We start from the raw sequence: 24,232 nt of genomic DNA, 5'->3' as shown, positions 1-24,232 counted from the left end.
ACCTCGCCATTGTTCTCTGATCCTGCGAGTAGACCAGCCACGTGGTGCTCAGTTCACAGGCCTGTGGGGGCCACCCCTGCCATGAATAGGTGGCTGCCAGATCCCCTGCTGCTGTGCTCACATCACTTGATACCGGTCAGCTTCTGCTGTGTCCTGATTCCGTACCCACATCATCTGCCTCTGCACTACAATTGCACGTGCAGCGGGCCCACCCCACAGCAAGAGCCACATAAGTCCACACTGAGTCACTAGCGCCAGCGCAGGTGCCATCCCCTACCTGTACATCGCCACCCATCCCCCACTCCCCAGAGGCGGAAGAGCACAGACTGTTTACAGACCCCAGTGTACCCAGCCAGAATCTAGGCACCTTCAGGGCTTGCTACCTCAGTCCTCTTTCAAGCTCAAAGGCAGGCAGCTTAGGTGTATTACTGGGTGAGAATTCAGGCAACTTGGGTGCCCCTGTCAGGCTATAGGTAGGCGGCTTTGGCAAGAGTGAGCAAAAACCCAGGCTGCTTACAACTGCCCCAGGCTGCCTTGGATTCACATTAAGCTAGATCCCAGGCTGCTCCACCCACCTACCTGCCCATACACTGACATGGGTAGACCACAGCGCAAAAGAAATAACATGAAAAATAAAATGGAAGAAAGTCCAGACAGATCACCCAATCCAACAAGGATCACAACTAACCAAAGCATAGAAGAGTGTTTAGGATCAGAACATCAAGTGGAAGCAATGAACAATGCAACCCTGACCAAACTACTGCTAGAACTGACAGGAAAGCTACAAAGGATAGATAATCGTACGGATGCTACCATCACTAAACTGGAGCAATATGATAAGACACTGGAAGGAATTCAAAGAGAGCTAAGAGAGTTGAGGGAGAGTGAAAAAAAAGAGGACCTTAAAAATCAGCTGGCCACACTAAACAAAAACATAAAGAAATGCAATGATGATTTCCAAGAATCATCAAGAAAATCAGAAAATGAGACAAAAAGGGAGCTGGACAAAGCAATGGAAGTGATACATAGGAAAGTAGTAGAAAATGCAAACTTAATTGAACAAGTCCAAAACTCACTAGAGGCTCTCAAAATAGAGTCAGCGAAGTGGAAGATAGAAATTCGGATCTGGAAGACAGGATGGAAGAAACAGTTCGAGAGTCCAAAAATTTCAGTAAGTTCAAAAGTTCCTGTGAACAGAACATGAGAGAATTGTGGGATACACTTAAATGTCCTAATATCAGAATCATTGGAATACCAGAAGGAGAAGAATTTCAGACCAAAGGCATGGAGAACTTAGTTAACACAATAATTGAAGAAAACTTCCCCCGTCTCTTAAAAGAAAGGCCCATCAGATTCAAGAAGCAAACAGAACTCCTAACGGACTAGACCAAAGGAGAAACTCCCCAAGGTATATTATCATTAAGACTCTAAACATTGACACCAAGGAAAAAATCCTAAAAGCAGCTAGGGAAAAACAACACATCACTTTCAAAAGAAACCCATCAGAATTACTTCAGACTTCTCAATCGAAACCCTGAAAGCTAGAAGGGCCTGGAATGAAACCCTCCAAACTCTAAGAAGCTATGGCTTTCAACCCAAACTACTCTACCCGGCAAAAGTCTCCCTTATAATAGATGGTGAAAGGAAAATTTTCCATGACAAAACTCAGCTTTACAATTATATGAACACAAAACCAAACCTACAGAAAATACTCCAGGAAATTCTTCCAGAGAAGAAACAAATAACCAAACACAAATGCCTACAAGAAGCAGATCACAGCAACCAAACCCAGAGTAGATAGAAAAAAAAAAAAATTAAATCCCATGAAAATGCCAACACACCTCTACCACCACAACATTACAGGGATCAAATCAAATCTCACAGTCATCACCCTAAACATTAATGGCCTTAATTCACCCATCAAGAGACACAGGCTAACTCGGTGGATCAAAAAATTAGACCCCTCAATCTGCTGCCTTCAAGAAACCCACCTTACCACTAAAGACAGAAACCTCCTCAGGGTGAAAGGGTGGAAAACAATATTCCAAGCAAATGGGAATAAGAAACAAGCAGGTGTAGCTATACTAATATCAGATAAAGTTGACTTCAAACCAAAAACAATCAAAAAAGACAAAGAAGGCTACTTCCTACTTGTAAAGGGAACAATCCATCAAGAGGATATTACAATCATAAATCTGTATGCACCAAACACAGGGGCACCGCAGTTCATAAAACAAAACCTACTTGACAATAAAACAGAAATAACCACCAACACCATCATAGCTGGGGACTTTAACACACCATTATCAGTAATAGACAGATCATCCAAACAGAAGCTCAACAGGGAAGTAAGAGAGCTCAACAAAACCATAGAGCACTTAGACCTAACAGACATCTACAGAACTTTCCATCCCAAATACACAGACTACACATTCTTTTCAGCAGCCCATGGAACATTCTCTAAAATAGACCACATACTGAGTCACAAAGATAGCCTCCACATATTTAGGAAAATCTACATAATTCCCTGCATGATATCAGATCATAATGCTATAGTCCTAGAAATCAACAACAAAATAACCAGCAAGAGCCCCAAAGGCAACTGGAAACTGAATAGCACACTCTTAAACAATAAATAGATAGTGGATGAAATAAAAAATGAAATTGCAAAATTCCTGGAATTGAATGACAATGAGAACACATCATACCAAAACTTGTGGGACACAATGAAGGCAGTCCTCAGGGGAAAATTCATAGCACTCAATGCCTTCATAAAAAAGACAGAAAGATCCCAAATCAATAGCCTAACCATCCACCTAAAGGCATTGGAAAAACAAGAAAAATCCAACCCAAAGAGCTCCAGAAGGAAAGAAATAATTAAAATCAGAGCAGAAATTAATGAATTGGAAACCAAGGAAACAATTAAGGCAATTGACAAAACAAAGAGCTGGTTCTTTGAAAAAATAAACAAGATTGACAAACCTCTGGCCAATTTGATCAAGCAAAAAAAGGAGAGACTCCAAATTAACAAAATTCAAAATGAAAAAGGAGAGATCACAAGAGACATCAGTGAAATTGGCAGAATCATCAGGACTTATTTCACAAACCTCTACTCCACAAAACTGGAAAAAGTGGAAGAGATGGATAAATTTCTGGATGCATATCATCTACCAAAGCTAAACTCACCTCAATGAACCCATCACGCTCATGGAGATTGAAAAAGTAATAAAAACCTCCCAAAAAGAAGAGTCCAGGACCAGATGGATTCCCAGCCGAATTTTATCAAACCATCATGGAAGAACTAAAACCAATCTTCCTAAAACTGTGCCACACAATTGAAGAACAGGGAAAACTACCCAACTCCTTCTATGAAGCTAGTATCACCCTAATCCCAAAACCAGGCAGATATGCCACAAGAAAAGAAAACTATCGGCCTATTTCCCTAATGAACATAGACGCAAAGATCCTCAACAAAATACTCGCAAACCGAATCCAACAACACATCAAAAGCATTATCCACCTTGACCAAGTGGGATTTATCCCAGGAACACAAGGGTGGTTCAACATGTGAAAATCTGTCAATTTAATACACCATCTAAACAAGCTTAAACATAAAAATCACATGATCATTTCGATAGATGCAGAAAAGGCCTTTGACAAGATACAACATCACTTCATGATCAAAATGGGGCACAGAGTTAAACAGGCAATTCACAGAGGAAAAGATACAAATGGCAAACACACACCTAAGGAAATGTTCATCATCCCTAATCATCAGAGAAATGCAAATTAAAACAACTATGAGATTCCACCTTACCCCAATAAGGATAGCCAACATCAAAAGGTCAAATGAAAATAAATGCTGGCGAGGATGTGGAGAAGCAGGGATACTCATTCACTGTTGGTGGGAATGCAGGATGGTACAACCACTTTGGAAAGCAATATGGAGACTCCTGAAAAGCTGACTATAGAAATACCAACAGACCCAGTTATACAATTACTGGGCATCTACCCTAAAACCTTCAAACCAAAAGCCAGAGAGATTTGCTCAACCATGTTTGTAGCAGCTCAATTCATAATAGCTAAAAGCTGGAGTCAACCTAGATGTCCATCATTAGAAGAATGGATAACAAAGATGTGGTATATCTACACAATGGAATTCTATACAGCAGTAAGAAAAAACGACATAAAGAAATTTGAGGAAAAATGGTTGAACCTGGAACAGATCATTCTCAGGGAACTTACCCAATCACAGAAAAAAAATCGACACATAGTCTCACTCATCTGCAACACCTAACCTGAATCTGCCCAAGATGCCTTACATACCCAGCAAGCACCTCATGGACTAGACAATAAGATGGATGGGAGGACGGGGAGGGAATCAAAGGGTGGAAAACAGTAATCCGGACGCAAACGGCAATGGTACCATAAAATTCTACTTCCTAAAAGACAGACCAAATGGCTGAACCTTCACTAGACCCTTCAGGAAACACCTGAACCACAAGACACTGGAGAGGGTAGGATCAAGACTGACCTAAATCTCCTACATCTTCCCTCCCTCCCTCTCCCTCTCTCCCGTCTATCTCTCTCCTCTCTAACTCTTGTATATTAGTTATCTTTTTCCTCAATCTCTTAGTGGACACTGTCCTGTAACCCCCACTTCCAGCTTGGGCCTACCATCCACAATGAGCTTTTGATCAGAGAAACCTACAAGGTTTCCCAAAACAATGACAGACTTCTGTCAGAGTACTTGATGACTCACCAAAAGCCAGTGGTAAGACCCTATTGCTGAAGACTCCATACGCAGCTGACGCGAACATGGAATGACCTGGCTGGAAGCCAGGAGAGAGTCAGTCCCCAAACAGTCAGCGTGTCTAGTGCCAGAAGGCGCTACATAGGCGACTGGGGAAATGACCAAGATCTGTCCAAGCAACACATTGTTTAACCTAATTAGCAACAAATAACCGGATGTGATGCCCACTCAAGTGCAATAGTGGTACACAGCCATGGTGAGGAATTAATTGCTCTTGATTTGGCTAACTGATCCACTCAGTGGTACTAGACCCTTAGCTGGAGCTGGGAAACAAGTCAGAACCATACCCAAACACAAGCCCACTCTACAATATCAAGCTATCATCAATCACGGGGTATAAGAGGGCCTACACCTATCAAACTGTCTATCAAAAAAGTAAGTGTTATCTCAATTTTCCGGGTGCTAACTTACTCTCCGTTGGAGAATCTGCTTCTCTTTTCCAGATAGATGCAGATCCTAAGAAGAGAGCTGCCCCAACATACCTCAAAAGTTGCCCAACTGAAACTAAGGACAACTGGTGAAATAAGTAAGGGTGATGTTTTCCTCTAAACCGGATACCAGCACAGAGGGGAAGGAGATCAATGCAGAGAAAAATCAACTCCTACCAAATCAGAGAGCCAAAGCCTCAGAGACCCCCAACACCTCAGCACTGAAGCAGACCAAAAATGAACCCAACATGGCTCAGGGAAATCTTGCAGAAGAGCGGGTGGAAAGAATGTCACAGTTACATGTTGGGTTATGATTTGCAGAGGCATTTATCATACTAATAACTGGGGGCTAACTCCACAATGCATGACCCATTTTCATTAACAAGGAGGGTCTAATGGGAGGGGGTAGATCACAGATGAGCCTAAATAATGGTACCAAACTGCCTGTATTCACTGAAAAGAAAACTAATAAATTAAATTAAAAAATAAATAAATAAAAGGCAAGAGATATACACATAATTAAGTAATCCTAGCCATGGTGTAGTCACAAGCCATCATTCACCCACCATGTCTAGGCTCTAGTATGCCTTGACAGGTGTCTGGTTAATTTGTCAGAATTGTGTGAAAACCTTTGTGGAAGACAAAGTTTTTCTTTGGCTGGCTCCAGGGCTTCCTCTTTACACTGTCTCTAGCATGAGATCCCTGTGGAAATTCCATCTCTTTGAGATCTATTGCTTTACCACAAATGTTCCTCCTTAAAATATTTTTTCAAAGGTTTGGGAATATAACTCAGCAGTTAAAGGTTCTTGCTTGGAAAGTCTGCCACTCCAGGTTAAATTTCCAAGATGGCTATGTAATCCAGAAGCAAAAGCAGTGTGAGCATCTGCATTTTTTGCAGTGCCAAGAGGCCCTGGCATGCATGTATGTGTGCATGCATTTGCATGTTCACACATGCACACACATATATGTGTGTGCATGTGCACACACACACACACACACACAAATAATTTATAAAAATATATTTTCTTTGGGACTGGAGAATTGGCTTAGTTGTTAAAGTACTTGACTGCAAAGCCAAAGGACCCTGGCTTTATGTGTAAGAACTGAGGAAAAGGTATGACATGCTTACTGGATCCCATTACTTTGATATCCATGGATCCCACCAATCTGTTATATGATCCTTTGTGTGTGTCTCAAGGGGCTGATAGGTAGCAAACACCCAAAACTCCCCCAGGGGTTCACATTGGATGGTTTGCCACTACTAAGAGAGCCTATTTAATGTCCATTTGTCTATCTATTATTGTCCTGTACTTGTCATCTCCTTGTATGTCTATTTGTATGTCTGCACTTAGTTCCACCCTTTGCCTCTATGGTCTTCATGGTTCTGAAATATTCTGCAGCTCATTTCTGAAACTCCACTTGACATTGAAGTTTGACTAAACTCCAATCCTTCTAATTTACTCTGAAGCAACAGAGTTTCCAGCAGAACTCTGAATGAGATAGTTTATACCTTATCTACCCCCCTGTAAGGAATCTTTGCATCTATGTCAGCCTCCTATATTAAACACATTGCTTCTTCCTTCAGTAAGATCTACTTAGAACACCTCAAATTCTGCTTTGGCATCATTAACTCCTTTACAACCATTCTGTAACATGTATGATAAAGGTGGATAGATAATTGACTGAGTAATATGTAATGTATAATCTGGGAATTAATATTAATTTATGAGATAGGAATAAAAGAACCCATGTTAGCCTGAGCCAAATATTAAGGGAAATTGAGACTACTTTTCAAATTGTAGCCACAGAAATTGACTTGTAGCTTGTGAGTTTATTATTATCCAATAAATTCTGACATTGTAGAATGACACATATCTTTCTCTTGCTAACATAGCATACTCATGACACAAAAATACCAGAAATTTTTCATATACCAGCAGTGTTCTAGAATACAATTCAATTCTGACACTAACAGCAGTTAGCATGAATTTCACAAATTAAGTATGCATTTCCAAGAAACATCTCCAGCTTTAAATATTAATTGTAAATCCATGCAGTTACCTGAGCTCCTGAATAACAAATTAGTTGTATTTTGAACCTGTGGTAGAATGGATCATAGAAATCTTAAAAGTATGTTATCATGTATCCATTATATAATCCACTGAGAAAAGCACATCATCACTTCTGTGATATTGCTTCCCAAGTCAATCTTACCATACAGAATTCTCAGACAATCTTATATGAAGCACATTCTGTACAATCTTGTCTGAAATGTTAATATGAAGAAAACAAAGAGACAACTGTAGTTTGAACATGATAATATAATATAAATGTATAGCTCCATGGACTCAAATGTTTTATTAAAGTTGAATTTGCATCTTCAGTCTATAGCAGGCAGATTGCCATGACAGAGCGGCATGTCTCTGGGAGCTGATCTGAGTTCTAGAACAAAGGTGTGGAGAAAGGAGCTTTGTTGCTTTGGTGATGCATTTTTGTTTGTTTGGTTTTGGTATTTTCTGGTTCTTTCATTCTCTCTCTTTCTGCTTCGATTTACAAAAGGAAGCTAGGTTATTCCACTTATTGATGGAACTTTACCTGGATTTGTTAGCTTAAATAAACTTGTTCCTCCCCTAAACTGTCTGATTGGATATTTATCCCAGAAATGAGGACCACAAAAATTATTATTCAAGATAAAAGCAGATTATAACTGGGTGTGGTGGTGCTTGCCTTTAATCCCAGCACTCGGAAAACAGAGGTATGGAGATTGTAGAAAGTTTGAGGCACTCTTGAGGCTACATAGTGAATTCCAGGTCAGCCTGGGCTACAGCAAGACCCTACCATGAAAAACCAAAAAAAAAAAAAAAATTAGATCATAGAGACCTGATCGTTGCAGTCACTATCTCAACCAAAAGCAGCCTATTTGGGAAACATTATTTATTTTGGCTTACAATCTTAAGGGGAACTATCAAGATGGCAAGAGAAAGAATGTAATTAACAGAGAATGGACATCACTTCCATGTTACAGTAGATGGACAATAGCAGCAGAAGAATGAGCCTGGCTCTGACAAGAGGGAGATGGCTATAACACTCTTTAAAAGTATTTTTTTAATATTATTTATTTATTTATTTGAGAGCAACAGACACATAGAGAAAGACAGATAGAGGGAGAGAGAGAATGGGCGCGCCAGGGCTTCCAGCCTCTGCAAACGAACTCCAGACGCGTGCGCCCCCTTGTGCATCTGGCTAACGTGGGACCTGGGGAACCGAGCCTCGAACCGGGGTCCTTAGGCTTCACAGGCAAGCGCTTAACCGCTAAGCCATCTCTCCAGCCCAACTCTGACATTCTTTCCGCCCCCCTATTCCACAAAATTTCCATGAACCATGTTGGGTTCATTTTTGGTCTGCTTCAGTGATGAAGTGTTGGGGGCCTCTGAGGCTCTGACTCTCTGATTTGGTAGGAGTTGATTGTTCTTTGTGTTGGTCTCCTTCCCCTTTGTGCTGGTATCTGGTTCATCAGGAAAACAGCACCCTTGCTTGTTTTGTCAATTTTCCTTAGTTTCAGTCGGGCCCCTTTTGAGGTATGATGGGGTAGCTCTCTCCTTAGGATCTGCATCTCTCTGAAAAAGAGAAGCAGATTCTCCAATGGAGAGTAAGTTAGCACCGGAAAATTGAGATAACACTTACTTTTTTGATAGAAAGTTTAATAGGTGTAAGCCCTCTTGTACTCCATGATTGATGGTAGATTGATATTGGAGAGTGGGCTTATGTTTGGATATGGTTCTGACTTGTTTCCCAGCTCCAGCTATGGGTCTTCTACCACTGAGGGGATCAGTTAGCCAAATCAAGAGCAGTTGGTTCCCCACTATGGCTGTGTGCCACTATTGCACTTGTGTGGGCATCACAACAGGTTATTTATTGCTAATTAGGTTAGACTATGAGTTGCTTGGACATACATTGGTCATTTCCCCCAGTCGCCCATGTAGCACCTTCTGGCACTAGACACGCTGACTGGGGACTGACTCTCTCCTGGCTTCCAGCCATGCCGTTCTATTTTAAGTGTCAGCTGCGTATGGAGCCTTCAGCAATAAGGTCTTGTCACTGACCTTTGGTGGGTCATCAAGTACTCTGACAGAAGTCTGTCATTGTTTTAGGAAACCTTTCTTAAACCTTAATGTAAATGAACGTACTGACTATGGATATGACTGAGAGAGTAAGGAAAGAAATAATAAAAGTATCTGGTTACTTATTGTACATGTATTGAGGGTATTATAGAGCTCAGAATATAAAAAAGAAAAAAAAACTATGACATCATATTTTATAGATATCCCACATAAACTTTCCTATATAAGGACCCTATCTCTGGAATATTAGGGACACACAAGTCAACAGTATCTTTTAGCATTCTGGTATTATAAGCACTGCTAATGAAACAAGACTATTAAGGAAGATACAAATAGTCAGAAATGGGCTAGTCATGTTGCAACCCAGAAATAGAGGTTGATATTTGCTTTGTGGTTTGAACACAGTAGGATGGATTAGCCAGGGTCACAATCTAAGTGTTGCTGTTCAAATCAATTGTGAATTTCTTGATGTAGCTACTTCTCCATGTGGAAAGCTTATGACAAGTAGATTTCTATCTTTGATGTGCTTATTAAGCTCAATAATCAGCTTAATGCAAACAATGGATATTTAATTACCATAATATCACTTGACTAAATTTTAATTAAATGCTCATTTAAAGTACCTCAAATGTTATCATTCAAGTTAATGTGGATTTGATTATTTATAAATCTACTTAAACTTTATAGTCTCCTATTTGACAATGAAACACAGATTGTGTAAGATCTAGAACAGAAGTATATTTTATATTACTTATAAGTATTGTACACACTGTTAATGGTAATAGTGACATAATATTAAAAGCATTATAACAGAAATTCTGCTACAGGGCATAGTTTCATATATATGTATATAGAATTAAAAATATAATATTAAATGTAGCTCATGTGTGCTCATTTTACAGTACAACTTCATTATCACCATGATACCATGGAATTGAGGATTCCTTTTCGTGTGTTCTTAGTCACAGTGACAAAAGAATTTATAAGTAGGTTCAGAAGTAAGCTTGTGGATCAATTTATTAGAGTTTGAAAGATAAACAGCAGAGCAGACAAGCTGTTAATTATGGTAGCTGCCTGGATGAGAGAGAAGGAGAAGAGAGAGAAAAATCATGCCATTTTAGTTAAAGTAAGCAGTGGAGGTCTGAAAAGCAAATGTAATAAAAGGGGATTCAGAGAAAGAGTGAGAATGAGTATCATGGAAAGGACACTTTGGATTTGGGCAATGATCCAAGGAAGATATTGAACAGGGAAAAAGAAAGGTTATGGTTTTGGGGTTACAAAAGTTGTGATTCTCAATGGTATTTTGTCTGTCTTTGTCCTATCTTTCATATTAGAAGATGTTATCTGACACACAAACTCTCACGAAGTATACCCAAAAGACTTTTTGAATGACACAGCTGAGGTAATCTCCCTTCTTAATTCTGAGGTTCAAATGATGAGGAAAGCCATTAAATGGAACTACATGGTTTTAGACATAGTCACCACAGCCCAAGGTGGCACCTGTGCCATTATCAAAGTTGAATGTTATGTACACATTCCTGATAAATGTGCTAATGTCTCAACTTTACAAGACCAGCATAAATAGATTCAAACCATGTCAGATGTTACCATGCCATTTGGTGAACAGCTATGGAAGTGGATCTCAAGTTTTTCATGGTGGATAAAGATCATATGCACTGTAATCTTCATAGTTATGTTATTAATCTTTGGCCCTTGTATATTCAACTGCTGCTTTAATTTTACCTCTGCTCACTTATAGATGGTTAACACCCAGATGGATATACAGTAATAGAACTCCATCTATATGAGCCTACTTAAACACCCATTGACAGCAGAACACTCACCACTTCTGATGGGGCTACCTACTCCCCCTACTTAACAATGCTATATACCTTGGTCTCTTAGATAGGCCCCAACACTTATGATTTTGTTTTCAGGACAAAAAAAAAAAATACCTATGTGGTGTCTGACTGATAGGTTTTTCCCTTGAGCCTTTAGAATAATTCATCCTCTCTGAGAAAAACTCTGACTGCCATATTTTGGCACCCCCATTCAGAAGGAAGTAGTTCAAGATCTGACATCATTGTCCCCTTTCCTCAGAGCAGTTAGAGTGTCTTCTCATGAAATGGGGATATGTGGGTGGTTCCACAGTAGGCAGTCAGTTTCTTGAACTAGACAGGCAAGACAGCCATTAAAGTGGAGGGACTTTAGGATGATCCTATATTACATCCTTGCCACACCTATCCCATCTGACCTCATCTATCTCAGCTCACACTACCTTCTTCAGTAAATAGGATTTAGTGTTGTCCTGTCTCACCCAATTAGATCTCGCTTGAACTTGCACCTGCCCAGGTGTGCGTGGATTTCTTATCTAAGTCTAGACTGATTGGCTGTGACACATGGAGTAGGTGTGTCCAGATGGGCTGGCATGAATTCTAAAGCATATCTTCCCTTACCCATGGAGAGATGGTCTCTCATTTACTATTTCTAGAACTGTGGCAGCAATGCTCTTTGGTCGTCATTCTGGTAATATCTCTCTCTCTCTTTCCCACCCTGGCAGCAATTCCAGGGTAGGAAGAGACTCATTTTACTTATTATTAATGTTGTCACTTTTAATCTTTTTAGAAGCACATGTTTTTAAAATCCAAATATATATTAATCTAAGATCCATGTTTGTACAAGGGCTCCTGTGCTTCACATGGCTTATCTCCCTTCTACCCACTTCAGCTTCCATTTTTTAGCCCTCAGTTTTTTTCCCTTCCCCACATCCTTGTAGTCACTGAAATGTGGTGCTTTAAAAATGAAAAAGAAGAATAAAAAGAAAAATGTGAATGCTTAACACTGAAGCTCTACAAGCAATGGTCTCAAGAGAAGGGTTGCTAGGAGGTGTAAATATATTATCCTTTATCTTATTATATTGTCTTATATTCATTCTTTTGAAATTTTATTGGCTATTTCACTGATATACTTTGCTTTAGAGTTCTTGCTATATAATTAAGTTTTTTGAGGTGCCATATCATCTTGATCATCCTTATATCTTGAGATAGATTATTTATTCATGTTGTAGATTAGTTGTCTATACTGATTTTCTTCTGAAGGTTTGTCATATGATATGATTTTGGTATTCTAGAATTATTTTGTTTGTTATTGGTTAGTATATTATAGTTTTAGGAGAATATAACCAATAAACTAGACGTATATTATAAAGGGAATTTATTTGATTGGCTTATAAGAGATGTGCTTGGCAGTTCAACAAAGGTTGTTTACTGCATGCTGGAAAGTTTTAGAGAAAGAACCCAGTAGTTACCCATTTCAGGAGGCTGAATACCTCAGCAGTCCCAATCTGGCACTGAAAGCCCAGAAAATTCTTGGAGGGCCACTGATATTTAGTCCACATAGAAGGCGGATGAAGCTAGATTTTGATGTCCATGAAAGATAGCAGCAACAATGTAGCTTCACACACCAGCAAGTAGCTCAGGCAGCCAAGCAAAAGGCCTGGTAATAATTTTGAACTTCAGTAGTGATCAAGTTGACAAGCCACTCTTCTGGTGCCAGTTTTAGAAAGAAGAAAAAAAAAAAAAAACTACTAAAGTGTTTCCACCTCCAGATGTCATATAGACAATATAGATTCACTCTATATGAGCTAAAGTACATTGCTCATATATGTTAGAGTGATTCTACCCATTCTCTTCCCCTAGAAGTTGCAAAGTGATGGCAAATTTAGCTCTCACATACTTACTTGACCATACTAAGAAGATACAAGCACTTCACATTTCTAAGGGTCAATCAGGTACAATTTGCAAAAGTTGTGCTTCACTTAGCTGGGCATACTACAGTGATGTACAAAATCTCTAGAGCCCAGTAGGTACAAAGGCATCTCAGTAATGGTTCAACATCCTTAACTATCAAATTAAAACAACTGAGATTCAACATTACTCCAGTCAGAATGACAAACATTACAAAAATCAAACAACAATAAATCTTTATAAGGATGTGGGGAAAGTGGAACCCTTATTCACTGCCATTGGGAGTGCAAACTTGTACATCCACTATAGAAATCAATATGGAGACTACTGAAAACCATGAAAATAGAGCTACCATCTGACATTTATTGAGCATCTACAGTAAAGTCTCCACTCTTCACTGTAGAGATAGTTCCTCAGCTATGTTTACAGTTTTGCTCAATTCACAACAGCTAAGAACTAGAATCAACCAAAGTGTCCATCAATCGATTAATGGCTAATGAAGATGTGGTACATATACACAGTGGAATTATATACAGCACAAAGAAAAATTTACAATGATTTTTTTTAGGAAAATAGATGGACTTGGAGCAGATGATACTAAGTGAACTCACACAAGCACAGAAAGACTAATGTTGCATGTTCTTTCTCACTTGTGACTCCTAATCAGGAACTGTTTGAATTGCAGGCATACCTGACAAGGAACTTGAGGGTCAGATAAGAGCAATGGAAAGGTTTGGGAGTAGAGTTAGGGAGATATAAACACAAACAAATCCAAAATGAACTATTACTTATAGAAACTTTCTCCTGTATCACAGCCTAAAAAGATATAACCCTGAATAGGAGCACGAAGTGCTCATATGGTTGAAGATTCTTTGAGAGGGTGGAGTAAAGCCCACTTAACGTATTTGGCTCTGTCTTGTAACTCCCAGTACCAAAAATTTGTTACAACCCATGTTGAGCTGTTGATCAGAGAGACTTATGAAGTCCCTCATACAAGACAGTCTTCTGTCAAAGCACTTGATTGCTGACCTGAGGAGCAAGGTAAGACCCTGTTGTTGAAGACAGCACATGTTGCTGATGAAAAACAAGAAATATGACTGAATATGGAAGGAAGCCAGCTCCAAGATTGTTAGCCTATATAGTGTTGATAAGTGCTACATGAGAAGCTGGGGGAAAATGACCAACAACATTATAAGCAAACAGGGAACACTGCTATATGAAAATGTCTAGCCTGAAAAGATGTACACATCTCTGCAGTAGTGGCACACAACAACATAAACACCAATAGTTTCATGATAAACTAACAGATCCACCCAGGGAAAAGGAACCCATAGCTGAAACTGGAAACCAAGTCAGAATCCTCTGGAAACCAAGATTATGAATTCCAGTCATCTTTGAAGAATGAGAGCCTCTAGTCATCTTTGGTCAAAAGTCAGGTCACACCCATCAAAATCTCTCTAAATTAGCAATTCTTATCCCTATTTACCTATTCTGATCTCACTCCCCCATTAAGAATTTGTTCCTTTTTCAGAAAGCAGCAAATACCAAGGACAAAAAAAATCTATCAACAAGTGCGGGACAGATGGCTTCTCAGCCAAATTCTACCAAAACTTCATGGAAGAACTCAAACCAATCTTCCTCAAACTGTGCCACAAAATTGAAGAACAGGGAAAGCTACACAACTCCTTTTATGAAGCTAGTATCACCCTAATCTCAAAACCAGGCAGAGATGCCACAAAAAAGTAAACTACCGGCCTATTTCTCTAATGAACTTAGATGTAAAGATCCTGAACAAAATCCTCACAAACCAAATCCAACAACACATAAAAAGCATTACCCACCTTGACCAAGTGGGATTTATCCCAGAAACACAAGGGTGGTTCAACATATGGAAATCTGTCAATGTAATACACCACATAAACAAGATAAAACATAAAAACCACATGATCATTTCGATAGATGTAGAAAAGGCCTTTGACAAGATATAACATCACTTCATAATCAAAACACTGGAGAGAATTGGCATGGTTGGTTCATATCTTAACATAATAAAGGCAAAGCTCCAAAGGCCCAAATAATACTTAATGGAGAAAGACTGGAGGAATTTCCATTAAGAGCAGGAACAAGACAGGGATGTCCTCTCTCACCTCTGCTTTTCAATATAGTTCTGGAAGTCCTAGCCCAAGCAATAAGGCAGGAGAAGGAAATAAAAGGGATACAATTTGGAAAGGAAGAAGTTAAGTTAGCTCTATTCGATGATGACATGATTGTATATGTAAGAGACCCAAGAGACTCCATCCCAAAATTCCTGAAGGTGATTAACTCCTATAGCAAAGTAGTACGATACAAAATCAGTGCACAAAAATCAGTAGCATTTCTATATGCAAATGACAAAGACACAGAGAAAAAAATAAGGGGCATAGTCCCATTTTCAATAGCAACAAAAAAAATACATTGGAATAACATTAAACAAGGAAGTGAAAGATCTATACAACGAAAGCATAAAAACACTGAAAAGAGAAACTGAGGAGGACTTGAGAAAATGGAAAGACCTCCCATGCTCCTGGATAGGCAGAATTAACACTGTGAATATGACAATCCTACAAAAGGTAATATACAGATTTAATGCCATTCCAATTAAAATCCCTACAGTGCTCTTCACAGAGATAGAAAAATGATCTCAAATTTCATATGGAAAGACAGAAGGCCTCACATATCCAAACATATCCTCAGCAAAAGAAATACCTCTGGTGGCATCACCATACCTGATCTAAAGCTATATTACAAAGCCATAGCAATAAAAATAGCATGGCACTGGCATTAAAACAGGAATATAGACCAGTGGAATAGACTTAAGAACCCAGACATGGGGTCAAACAACTATAGCTACTTGATATTCAACAAAGGCCCGAACAATATAGGCTGGAAAAAAGACAGCATCTTCATCAAATGGTACTGGACAAACTGGATAACCACATGCAGGAAACTGAAACTCGATCCACACATTTCACCATACACTACACTCAAATCCAAATGGATCAAAGACTTCAATATAACACCAGAAACTCAAATACTACTGGAAAGAAATTTAGGAAGTACTTTCCATGATATAGGAATGGGAAAAGACTTCCTGAACAAAACCCCAGTAACTCACGATCTTAAACAGTCACACAACCAATGGGATCACATGAAGTTGAAGAGTTTCTTTACACACAAGCATACAATAAGCAAAGCAAATAGATTACCCACAAAATGGGAGAAAATATTTGTGGGTTCCAACTGATAGAGGCCTAATCTCTAGAATCTAGAAAGAACTCAAAAATCTAAACAGTAAGAAGTCAAACACCCAATTCACAAAATGGGGCAAAGAGTTGAACAGGCAGTTCACAAAGGAAGAAACACAAATGGCAAACACACACTTAAGAAAATGTTCATCATCCCTAATCATCAGAGAAATGCAAATTAAAACAACTATGAGATTCCACCTTACCCCAATAAGGATAGCAAACATCAAAAAATCAAACGAAAATAAAAGCTGGTGAGGATGTGGAGAAGCAGGAACACTCATCCACTGTTGGTGGAAATGTAGGGTGGTACAACCACTTTGGAAAGCAATATGGAGACTCCTGAAAAAGCTGACTATAGAGATACCATTAGACCCAGTTTTTCCCTTACTGGGCATCTACCCTAAAACCTTCAAACCACAGGCCATAGAGATTTTCTCAACCATATTTGTAATGACTCAATTCATAATAGCTAATAGCTGGAATCAATCCAGATGTCCATCACTAGAAAAATGGATAACTAAGATGTGGAATATCTACACAATGGAATTCTATACAGTAGTAAGAAAAAAAATGACACAATGAAATTTGAGGAAAAATGGTTGAGCCTGGAACAGATCATACTCAGTGAAATTACCAATCACAGAAACAAAATTGCCACATAGTCTCACTCATCTGAAGCACCTAACCTGAATCTACCCAAGATACCTTTCATGCCCAGAAAGCATCTCATGGACTAGACACTAGGATGGATGGGGTGGGAGAGGAAGGCATCGAAGGGGTAGGAAACAATAATCTAGACCCTAGTGGCAATGGTTCCATAAAATTCTACTTACTAAAAGGCAGACCAAATGGCTGAACCTTCACCATGCCCTTGCAGGAAACACCAGAACCACAAGACACTGAAAAGGGTAGGATCAAGTCTTACCCAAATCTTGTACATCTTCCCTCCTTCCCTCTCCCCCCTTCTCTCTCTCTCTCTCTCTCTCTCTCTCTCTCTCTCTCTCTCTCTCCATCTCCTCTAACTCTTGTATATTAGTCTTTTATTCCCTCATTTTCTTAGTGGGCACTGACCTGTAACTCCTAGTACCAGCATGTGGCTATCATCCACAATGAGCTTTTGATCAGAGAATCCTACAAGGTTTCCTAAAAGAATGACAGATTTCTATCAGAGTACTTGATGACCTACCAAAGGTCAGTGGTAAGACCCTATTCCTGAAGACTCCATATGTAGCTGACACGTAAAATGGAACAGCATGCCTGGAAGCCAGGAGTGAGTCAGTCCCCAGACAGTCAGTGTGTCTAGTGCCAGAAGGTGCTACATGGGCGACTGGGGGAAATGACCAATATCTGTCCAAGCAACTCATGGTCTAACCTACTTAGCAACAAATAACCTGTTGTGATGCCCACACAAGTGCAATAGTGGCACACAGCCATGGTGGGGAGCCAACTGCTCTTGATTCGGCTAACTGATCCCCTCAGTGGTATGGGCCCCATAGGTGGAGCTGGGCAACAAGTCATACCATATCCAAACATAAGCCCACTCTCCAATATCAAGCTACCATCAATCATGGGGTACAAGAGGGCCTACACCTATTAAACTCTCTATAAAAAAAATTAAGGGTTATCTCATTTGTCCTGGTGCTAACTTACTCTCCATTGGAGAACCTGCTTCTCTTTTTCAGATAGATGCAGATCCTAAGGAGAGAGCCACCCCATCATACCTCAAAAGGGCCCCAACTGAAACTAAGGAAAATTGGTGAAACAAGCAAGGGTGCTGTTTTCATGATGAACCAGATAACAGCACAAGGGGGAAGGAGACCAACACAGGGAAAAGTCAACTGCTACCAAATCAGAGAGCCTGAGCCTCAGAGGCCCCCAACACCTCATCACTGAAGCAGACCAAAAATGAACCCAACATAGCTCAGGGAAATTTTGTGGAAAAGGGGGCGGAAAGTGTCAGAGGCACATGTCAGGTCATGATATGCAGAGACATTTATCATACCAATAACTGAGGGCTAACTCCACAATGCACAACCCATATACGTCAACAAGGAGGGGCCATTGAGGAGAGGGTAGGTCAAGAATGAGCCTAATAATGGTACCAAACTGCCTGTATTTGCTGAATAGAAAACTAATTTTAAAAATCCAAAAAGAAATCTATCAACAATGCATGAAAGGCAAAAGATGGACCTCCCCTTGCCCAACAGCTAGGGTCCATGTGAAAGCACAGAGGAATTGGATAGATGAGCAAGAGTGTTTGATTCCATGGCACTCCTGACAACCTGAGCCAGGGTGATGGAGACAGACATCTAGTACAGACAAAATGTACCAAAGCAGAAATCCAGCAATAAAGTATACTTTTACACCCAGCAAGGCTCAAGGAATTTGAAGGAAGAAGGGGTGGAAAGACTGCAAGAGCCACAGGGTGGGAGGGAATATTCAGAGGCATTGTCCCTCAACCACAATGACTGACTGTTGCTCTCACAACTCCATGGTGAATATCAACAGTCCCACTAAGAAAGACCTTCAATAGAGTGGGGCTGGGAAGGAGTGCAATGATGGTACCAACTCATGATGAATCCATACAAATTTTCAACTTAATAAAAAAAAGAAAATAATAATATGGTGGAGAACAATAATAGAGGAGCCTAGATATCAGCTTCTAGCCTCAACACATGCACATACACACATGTATACTCATTCACATACATGTATGCCCACACACATGACAACATGCATATATACACATACATAAACAAAGAAAAAAGCAAATAGGATAGAACAGGAGAAATATGGAATAGTATTTATACTATTGTGTGCTAGGTCCAATTCTAATAACTTAAGATGAATTCCGAGATCCATTTTATGTACAGCATAATAAACCAGGAAGTTTAATAGTCTGAGAAAAGTTATTCCACAGTGGCAGAATTTTTAATATAGATTCTTTGAATCATGCTTGTAGACTGTATATATCACTTTTATTTGAAATTCTCTAAGAACTTTACAAAAATGATTCTCTAAATGGGAAAGTGAAGATAAAGCTTTTTTTGCAGAAATGCTTGTATATTTTATCCCTCTAAAAATTTTCGGATACTTGAACTATATCAATTCAACTTTTGCTTATATGGTCATAGTGCCTGCAATTTATTTTAACATTTTTTGTTTATTTATTTATTTGAAAACAACAGAGAGAGAAAGAGGCAGAGAGAGAGAGTGAATGGGTGCACCACAGCCTCCAGTCACTGAAAACAAACTCCAGACGCATGTGCCCACTTGTGCATCTGGCTAACGTGGGTCCTGGGGAATGGAGCCTTGAACTGGGGTACTTAAGCTTCACAGGCAAGCCCTTAACCACTAAACCATCTCTCTAGCCCAGTGCCTGGAGTTTTATATTGCTTTTCTATATCTCAGTTTTTATTATATAAAATTAGTATTAAAATCAGAATACTAGGACTTCCAGTTAAGATGGTGGCATAGGACCCATGCCAAAGCAGCCTAGGAGGGAAAAAGCCAAAGAAAACCCAGCAAAATACACACTTTTCCTAAAAAGTGAGGTGTATGAGAAATTAAAATGGCAGCAGAGAAGTAGGAGAGTCCCAGAGCATCCAGAGCCCACACAGGCAGGCTGAAGCAGCTCCAGCAGCGGTGTTCGGACTCTGGCAGCAGAAGCAGTGGTGGAAGCCGCTGCTCCGCAGCAAGAGCAAGAGCAACAGCTACAGCACCGGCAACAGTGGCTCCAGCAGCGGCAGTAGTGGCTCCAGCAGCAGTGGACCCAGCAATGGCAGCAGCAGGTCCAGCAGCGGCAGTGGTGGACCCAGGAGCAGCGGGCCCAGCAGCGGTAGCTTCAGCAGCAGCAACTTAAGCAGCAGCAGCGGCGGTTCCAGAAGTGGGAGTGCCCATCTGCAGGGCCACAGTTTCCAGGCTCGGTTTGCCACAGAGGACTCATTCCATTTCCTTAGAAGTACATGCTCAACCATGTTTATTGCTGCTCAATTTATAATAGCTGGGAAATGGAACCAGCCTAGATGTCTCTCAACTGATGAGTGGATAATGAAGATGTGGCACATTTATACAATGGAGTTCTACTCAGCGGTAAAGAAAAATGAAGTTATGAAATTTGCAGAAAAATGGATGGACCTGGAAAGGATTATACTAAGTGAGGTAACCCAGGCCCAGAAAACCAAGCACCACATGTTCTCTCTCATATGTGGATACTAGCTACAGATGATTGGGCTTCTGCGTGAGAAGGAAAATACTTAGTAGCAAAGGACAGTAAGTTAAAGAGGAGATATAAAGGGAAGAAAAAGGAAGAGAGGAGGGTTCTTAATAGGTTGGTATTGTATGTATGTAAATAAGTGATTGAGATGGGGAGGGGATATGATGGAGAGTGGAATTTCAAAGGGAAAAGTGGGAGTGTGAGGGAGGGTATTACCATGGGATATATTTTATAATCATGGAAAATGTTAATAAAAATTGAGAAAAAAATCAGAATACTAGGGCAGTTGTGAGAATAAGATGAAATTTATGTCAAAGTTCAGTAATATGTTTGCTACATAATGACTCATTAGTAACTAACTAGACATTGCAGACATTTCTCATTGGAAGATTGTCATGCATTTAAAGTGTGCTGTACCATAAACATTTACATGTTACACTTGTTTGGAAATACCTACAAATTAGGGATTTCAATTTTTCTCTATCACTTCTCTACCATTATTTAGACAAAGTAGGTGTTTAGGACTGGAGAAATGGCTTAGTGGTTAAGGCATATGCCTGTGAAGCCTAAGGACCCAGGTTTGATTCTCCAGGTCCCATGTAAGCAAGATGCACATGGTGGCACATGCATCTGGAGTTCATTTGCAGTGGCTAGAGGCACTGGCATGCCCATTCTCACTCTCTCTTTCTATCACTCTCCCCCACTCCTCTTTCTGTCTCATAAATAAATAAAAATATAATTTTTTTTTAAAAGTAGGTGTTTAATATATGGTAAATTGGGGCTATAGAGATGGCTTAGCAATTAAGGCACTTGCCTACAAAGCCTCAGGAACCAGATTCAATTCCCCAGTACCCATGTAAACCAGATGCACTTGGTAGCGCATGTGTCTTGAATTCTTTTTTTTTTTTAATTTTTATTTATTTATTTATTTGAGAGTGACAGACACAGAGAGAAAGACAGATAGAGGGAGAGAGAGAGAATGGGCACGCCAGGGCCTCCAGCCTTTGCAAATGAACTCCAGACGCGTGCACCCCCTTGTGCATCTGGCTAACGTGGGACCTGGGGAACCGAGCCTCGAACCGGGGTCCTTAGGCTTCACAGGCAAGCGCTTAACCGCTAAGCCATCTCTCCAGCCCTGTGTCTTGAATTCTTTTGCAGGGCACTTGTCCCTGGTACACCCATTCTCTCTGTCTGTCTTTCTCTCTCTCTCATAAATACATAAAAAATGAAATTAAAATATTCAAAAGTGTTAAACTGAATTGCACATTATAATAAATTTGAATAATTATAAAGGGAAGTTAAGTCTAAACTCCTACAATATTTAAACCCAGTTTAAAGGCTATACTTTCAGGGATCATTTATATAGTTCTTTAAGCCCATTGTAAAAATAAAATTAATTAGCATTTCAACAGAAGAAACTATACCACTATGTAAGAATTTCATGTCATAGAAATAAGTAATATATATAATTAGCTATAGTTTTATTGAACATTGCCCACAAATCTCTTCCTATCATGAACAAAACCATATGCAAATAAGATGTTTATTCATATTACAATATGTGTGGAAGCAAGAAACTTTCTTTATTTCTTCCTAAAGTACTTTCCCTCCTCAGTTGTTACTCTTCTAAAGGACATAAGAATATTTCTAAACACATATCTCATGATTGAGGATTGGTAATTAAAGTATTTTAAACCTGGTCCTGTAAAATTTTGATTTTGAGGTTATGTCACCATTATCACCTTGATTAATCCTCTGTAGTTTGATCAGCTAGGTATACCTAGGACTGATGGTAAGATCAGTATACTTCATTAAAATTGAATTTTTGATGTTCAAATTATGGCTTGGGAGCCTGCCATTTTTACATTAAGAAAAAAATGCATACATGTGCATTTATTTCTATCGCTCAATGTATATTACAAAGAAATGACTTTTTCTGTATTTTAGATAATCATGACATGTAATGAATGGTTGTAACACACAGCTTCTATTATTAGTTTACTGATTTTCTTCTTAGAATCAAATTTGTTTTATTTAATGTAATATAACAAGGAGAATGAAAAAAATAACAACGGAAATCAAGGATGCACACTTGAGCCTGTAAAGAATTATATTTTGAGGTAATGAAAGGCATTTTATTAGTTATCTGGTGGAGTCATTATGTTCCTTACATACGTTTTCTTCTTTGAACTTCTAATACATTTTGAGCACGCAATATATAAGAGTGATTGTCACCAAGCATATCAAAGACATATGTGTTGCAGTTTTATCATAAACTATCAGACGGATGCTTGAGATGGTAGTGTTTAGCTATCAAGTAATACTAGCATAGAATAATTAGCTACCTATAGAATATGGCTAGCACCCAGGAGGCTAATTTGTTTGCATTAGTTGGTCAGGTCAAAGGCTTCAGAAATGCAGATTGTAGAAATACTGGTAGATTGCATTACACCATTTAAATAAATAGTGGCAATTTGTCAATGTCATCTTAGCTTCAACATTTCCTTTCAAATATCAGGAAGCAGTAATCCCCACTAATGTGACCTTTGCTTTTATGGAATATCATCACCCAGATCTTCTCATATTTTGGAGATAAAATTTATGTCTATTATAAATTCTTTTTCATAAGCATCTTTTAGGCAAGTGGAATAAAAACAGAAGATTGGAAGCAATGAAAAATTTATTAATGAAAACCTAATATATTAAATGCTCAAAATGACGTATTTCAGAGATATGTCCTTGCAATTAGATAAAACAACAAAAAAATTAAATCATTTTGCTAAGTAATATAATATCATTATATAAGAAATTCTAACCGTGTGTGTGTGTGTGTGTGTGTGTGTGTATGCCACAAATCAACATTTATCTCTCTGAACAAAGTTCTTTTTATATGTTTCTGCTGTTTGTTTTTGTGTTTCACCACATTTAAAGAATTGAACTGAAGATAATATCTTTAGAATGCCAGTGAAATTATTTAGTTTATTTCAGGCAATTGAAAATAAATTATCACTTTAGAGGAGCTGAGGGGGCAAATTTTAAAATGAATGAGACTCTTCAGTTTGGAAAGATGACTACTGATACGAATAGTGAACAAAGTTCAAAAAGTCATAAAGGAGACTTTGAGGAAAAATGGGTTATTTTTGCAACCAAATCCCATTAAAGTAGAAAGAATGGATTCCTTTGTTACTTGGAAAAGAGATGTCCAGATAAATTAAAATAAACCTTATTGTATTTAACAGTAAAAATGCAAAGACCGACTGACTTAATAAAAAAAAAATTTAAACGATATTTTCCAAAGTCAAGCAGAGATTCGCGGTGTATATTCAAGAATCAAAAATCCAATTTGTCTTGATGCTTTAGTTTATTTATCCTTTCTTGATGTTTTCTGAATGTCTGCTATTTGACAGGCACTAGATATAGAGTAATAAGTAAAATACTTGATAATCACCATCTGGGAAATTGCTATCTAACAGAGAAAAAATGTACTTAAAAGGAGTCATCCAAACAATCTAAATTAATAAATTGAAAGTTATTTTAATATTCTTTTGAAGGAAAACTACAAGCATATGTAATTATGAGAGTAAAATAGCTGGAGCAAAGTCTTGGGATTGAGCCAATGTT

This window comes from Jaculus jaculus, chromosome X (genome assembly GCF_020740685.1).
Source record: "Jaculus jaculus isolate mJacJac1 chromosome X, mJacJac1.mat.Y.cur, whole genome shotgun sequence".
Classification (NCBI taxonomy): domain Eukaryota; kingdom Metazoa; phylum Chordata; class Mammalia; order Rodentia; family Dipodidae; genus Jaculus; species Jaculus jaculus.
The sequence above is the reverse complement of the archived record's forward strand: the minus strand, read 5'-3'. Positions refer to the sequence as shown.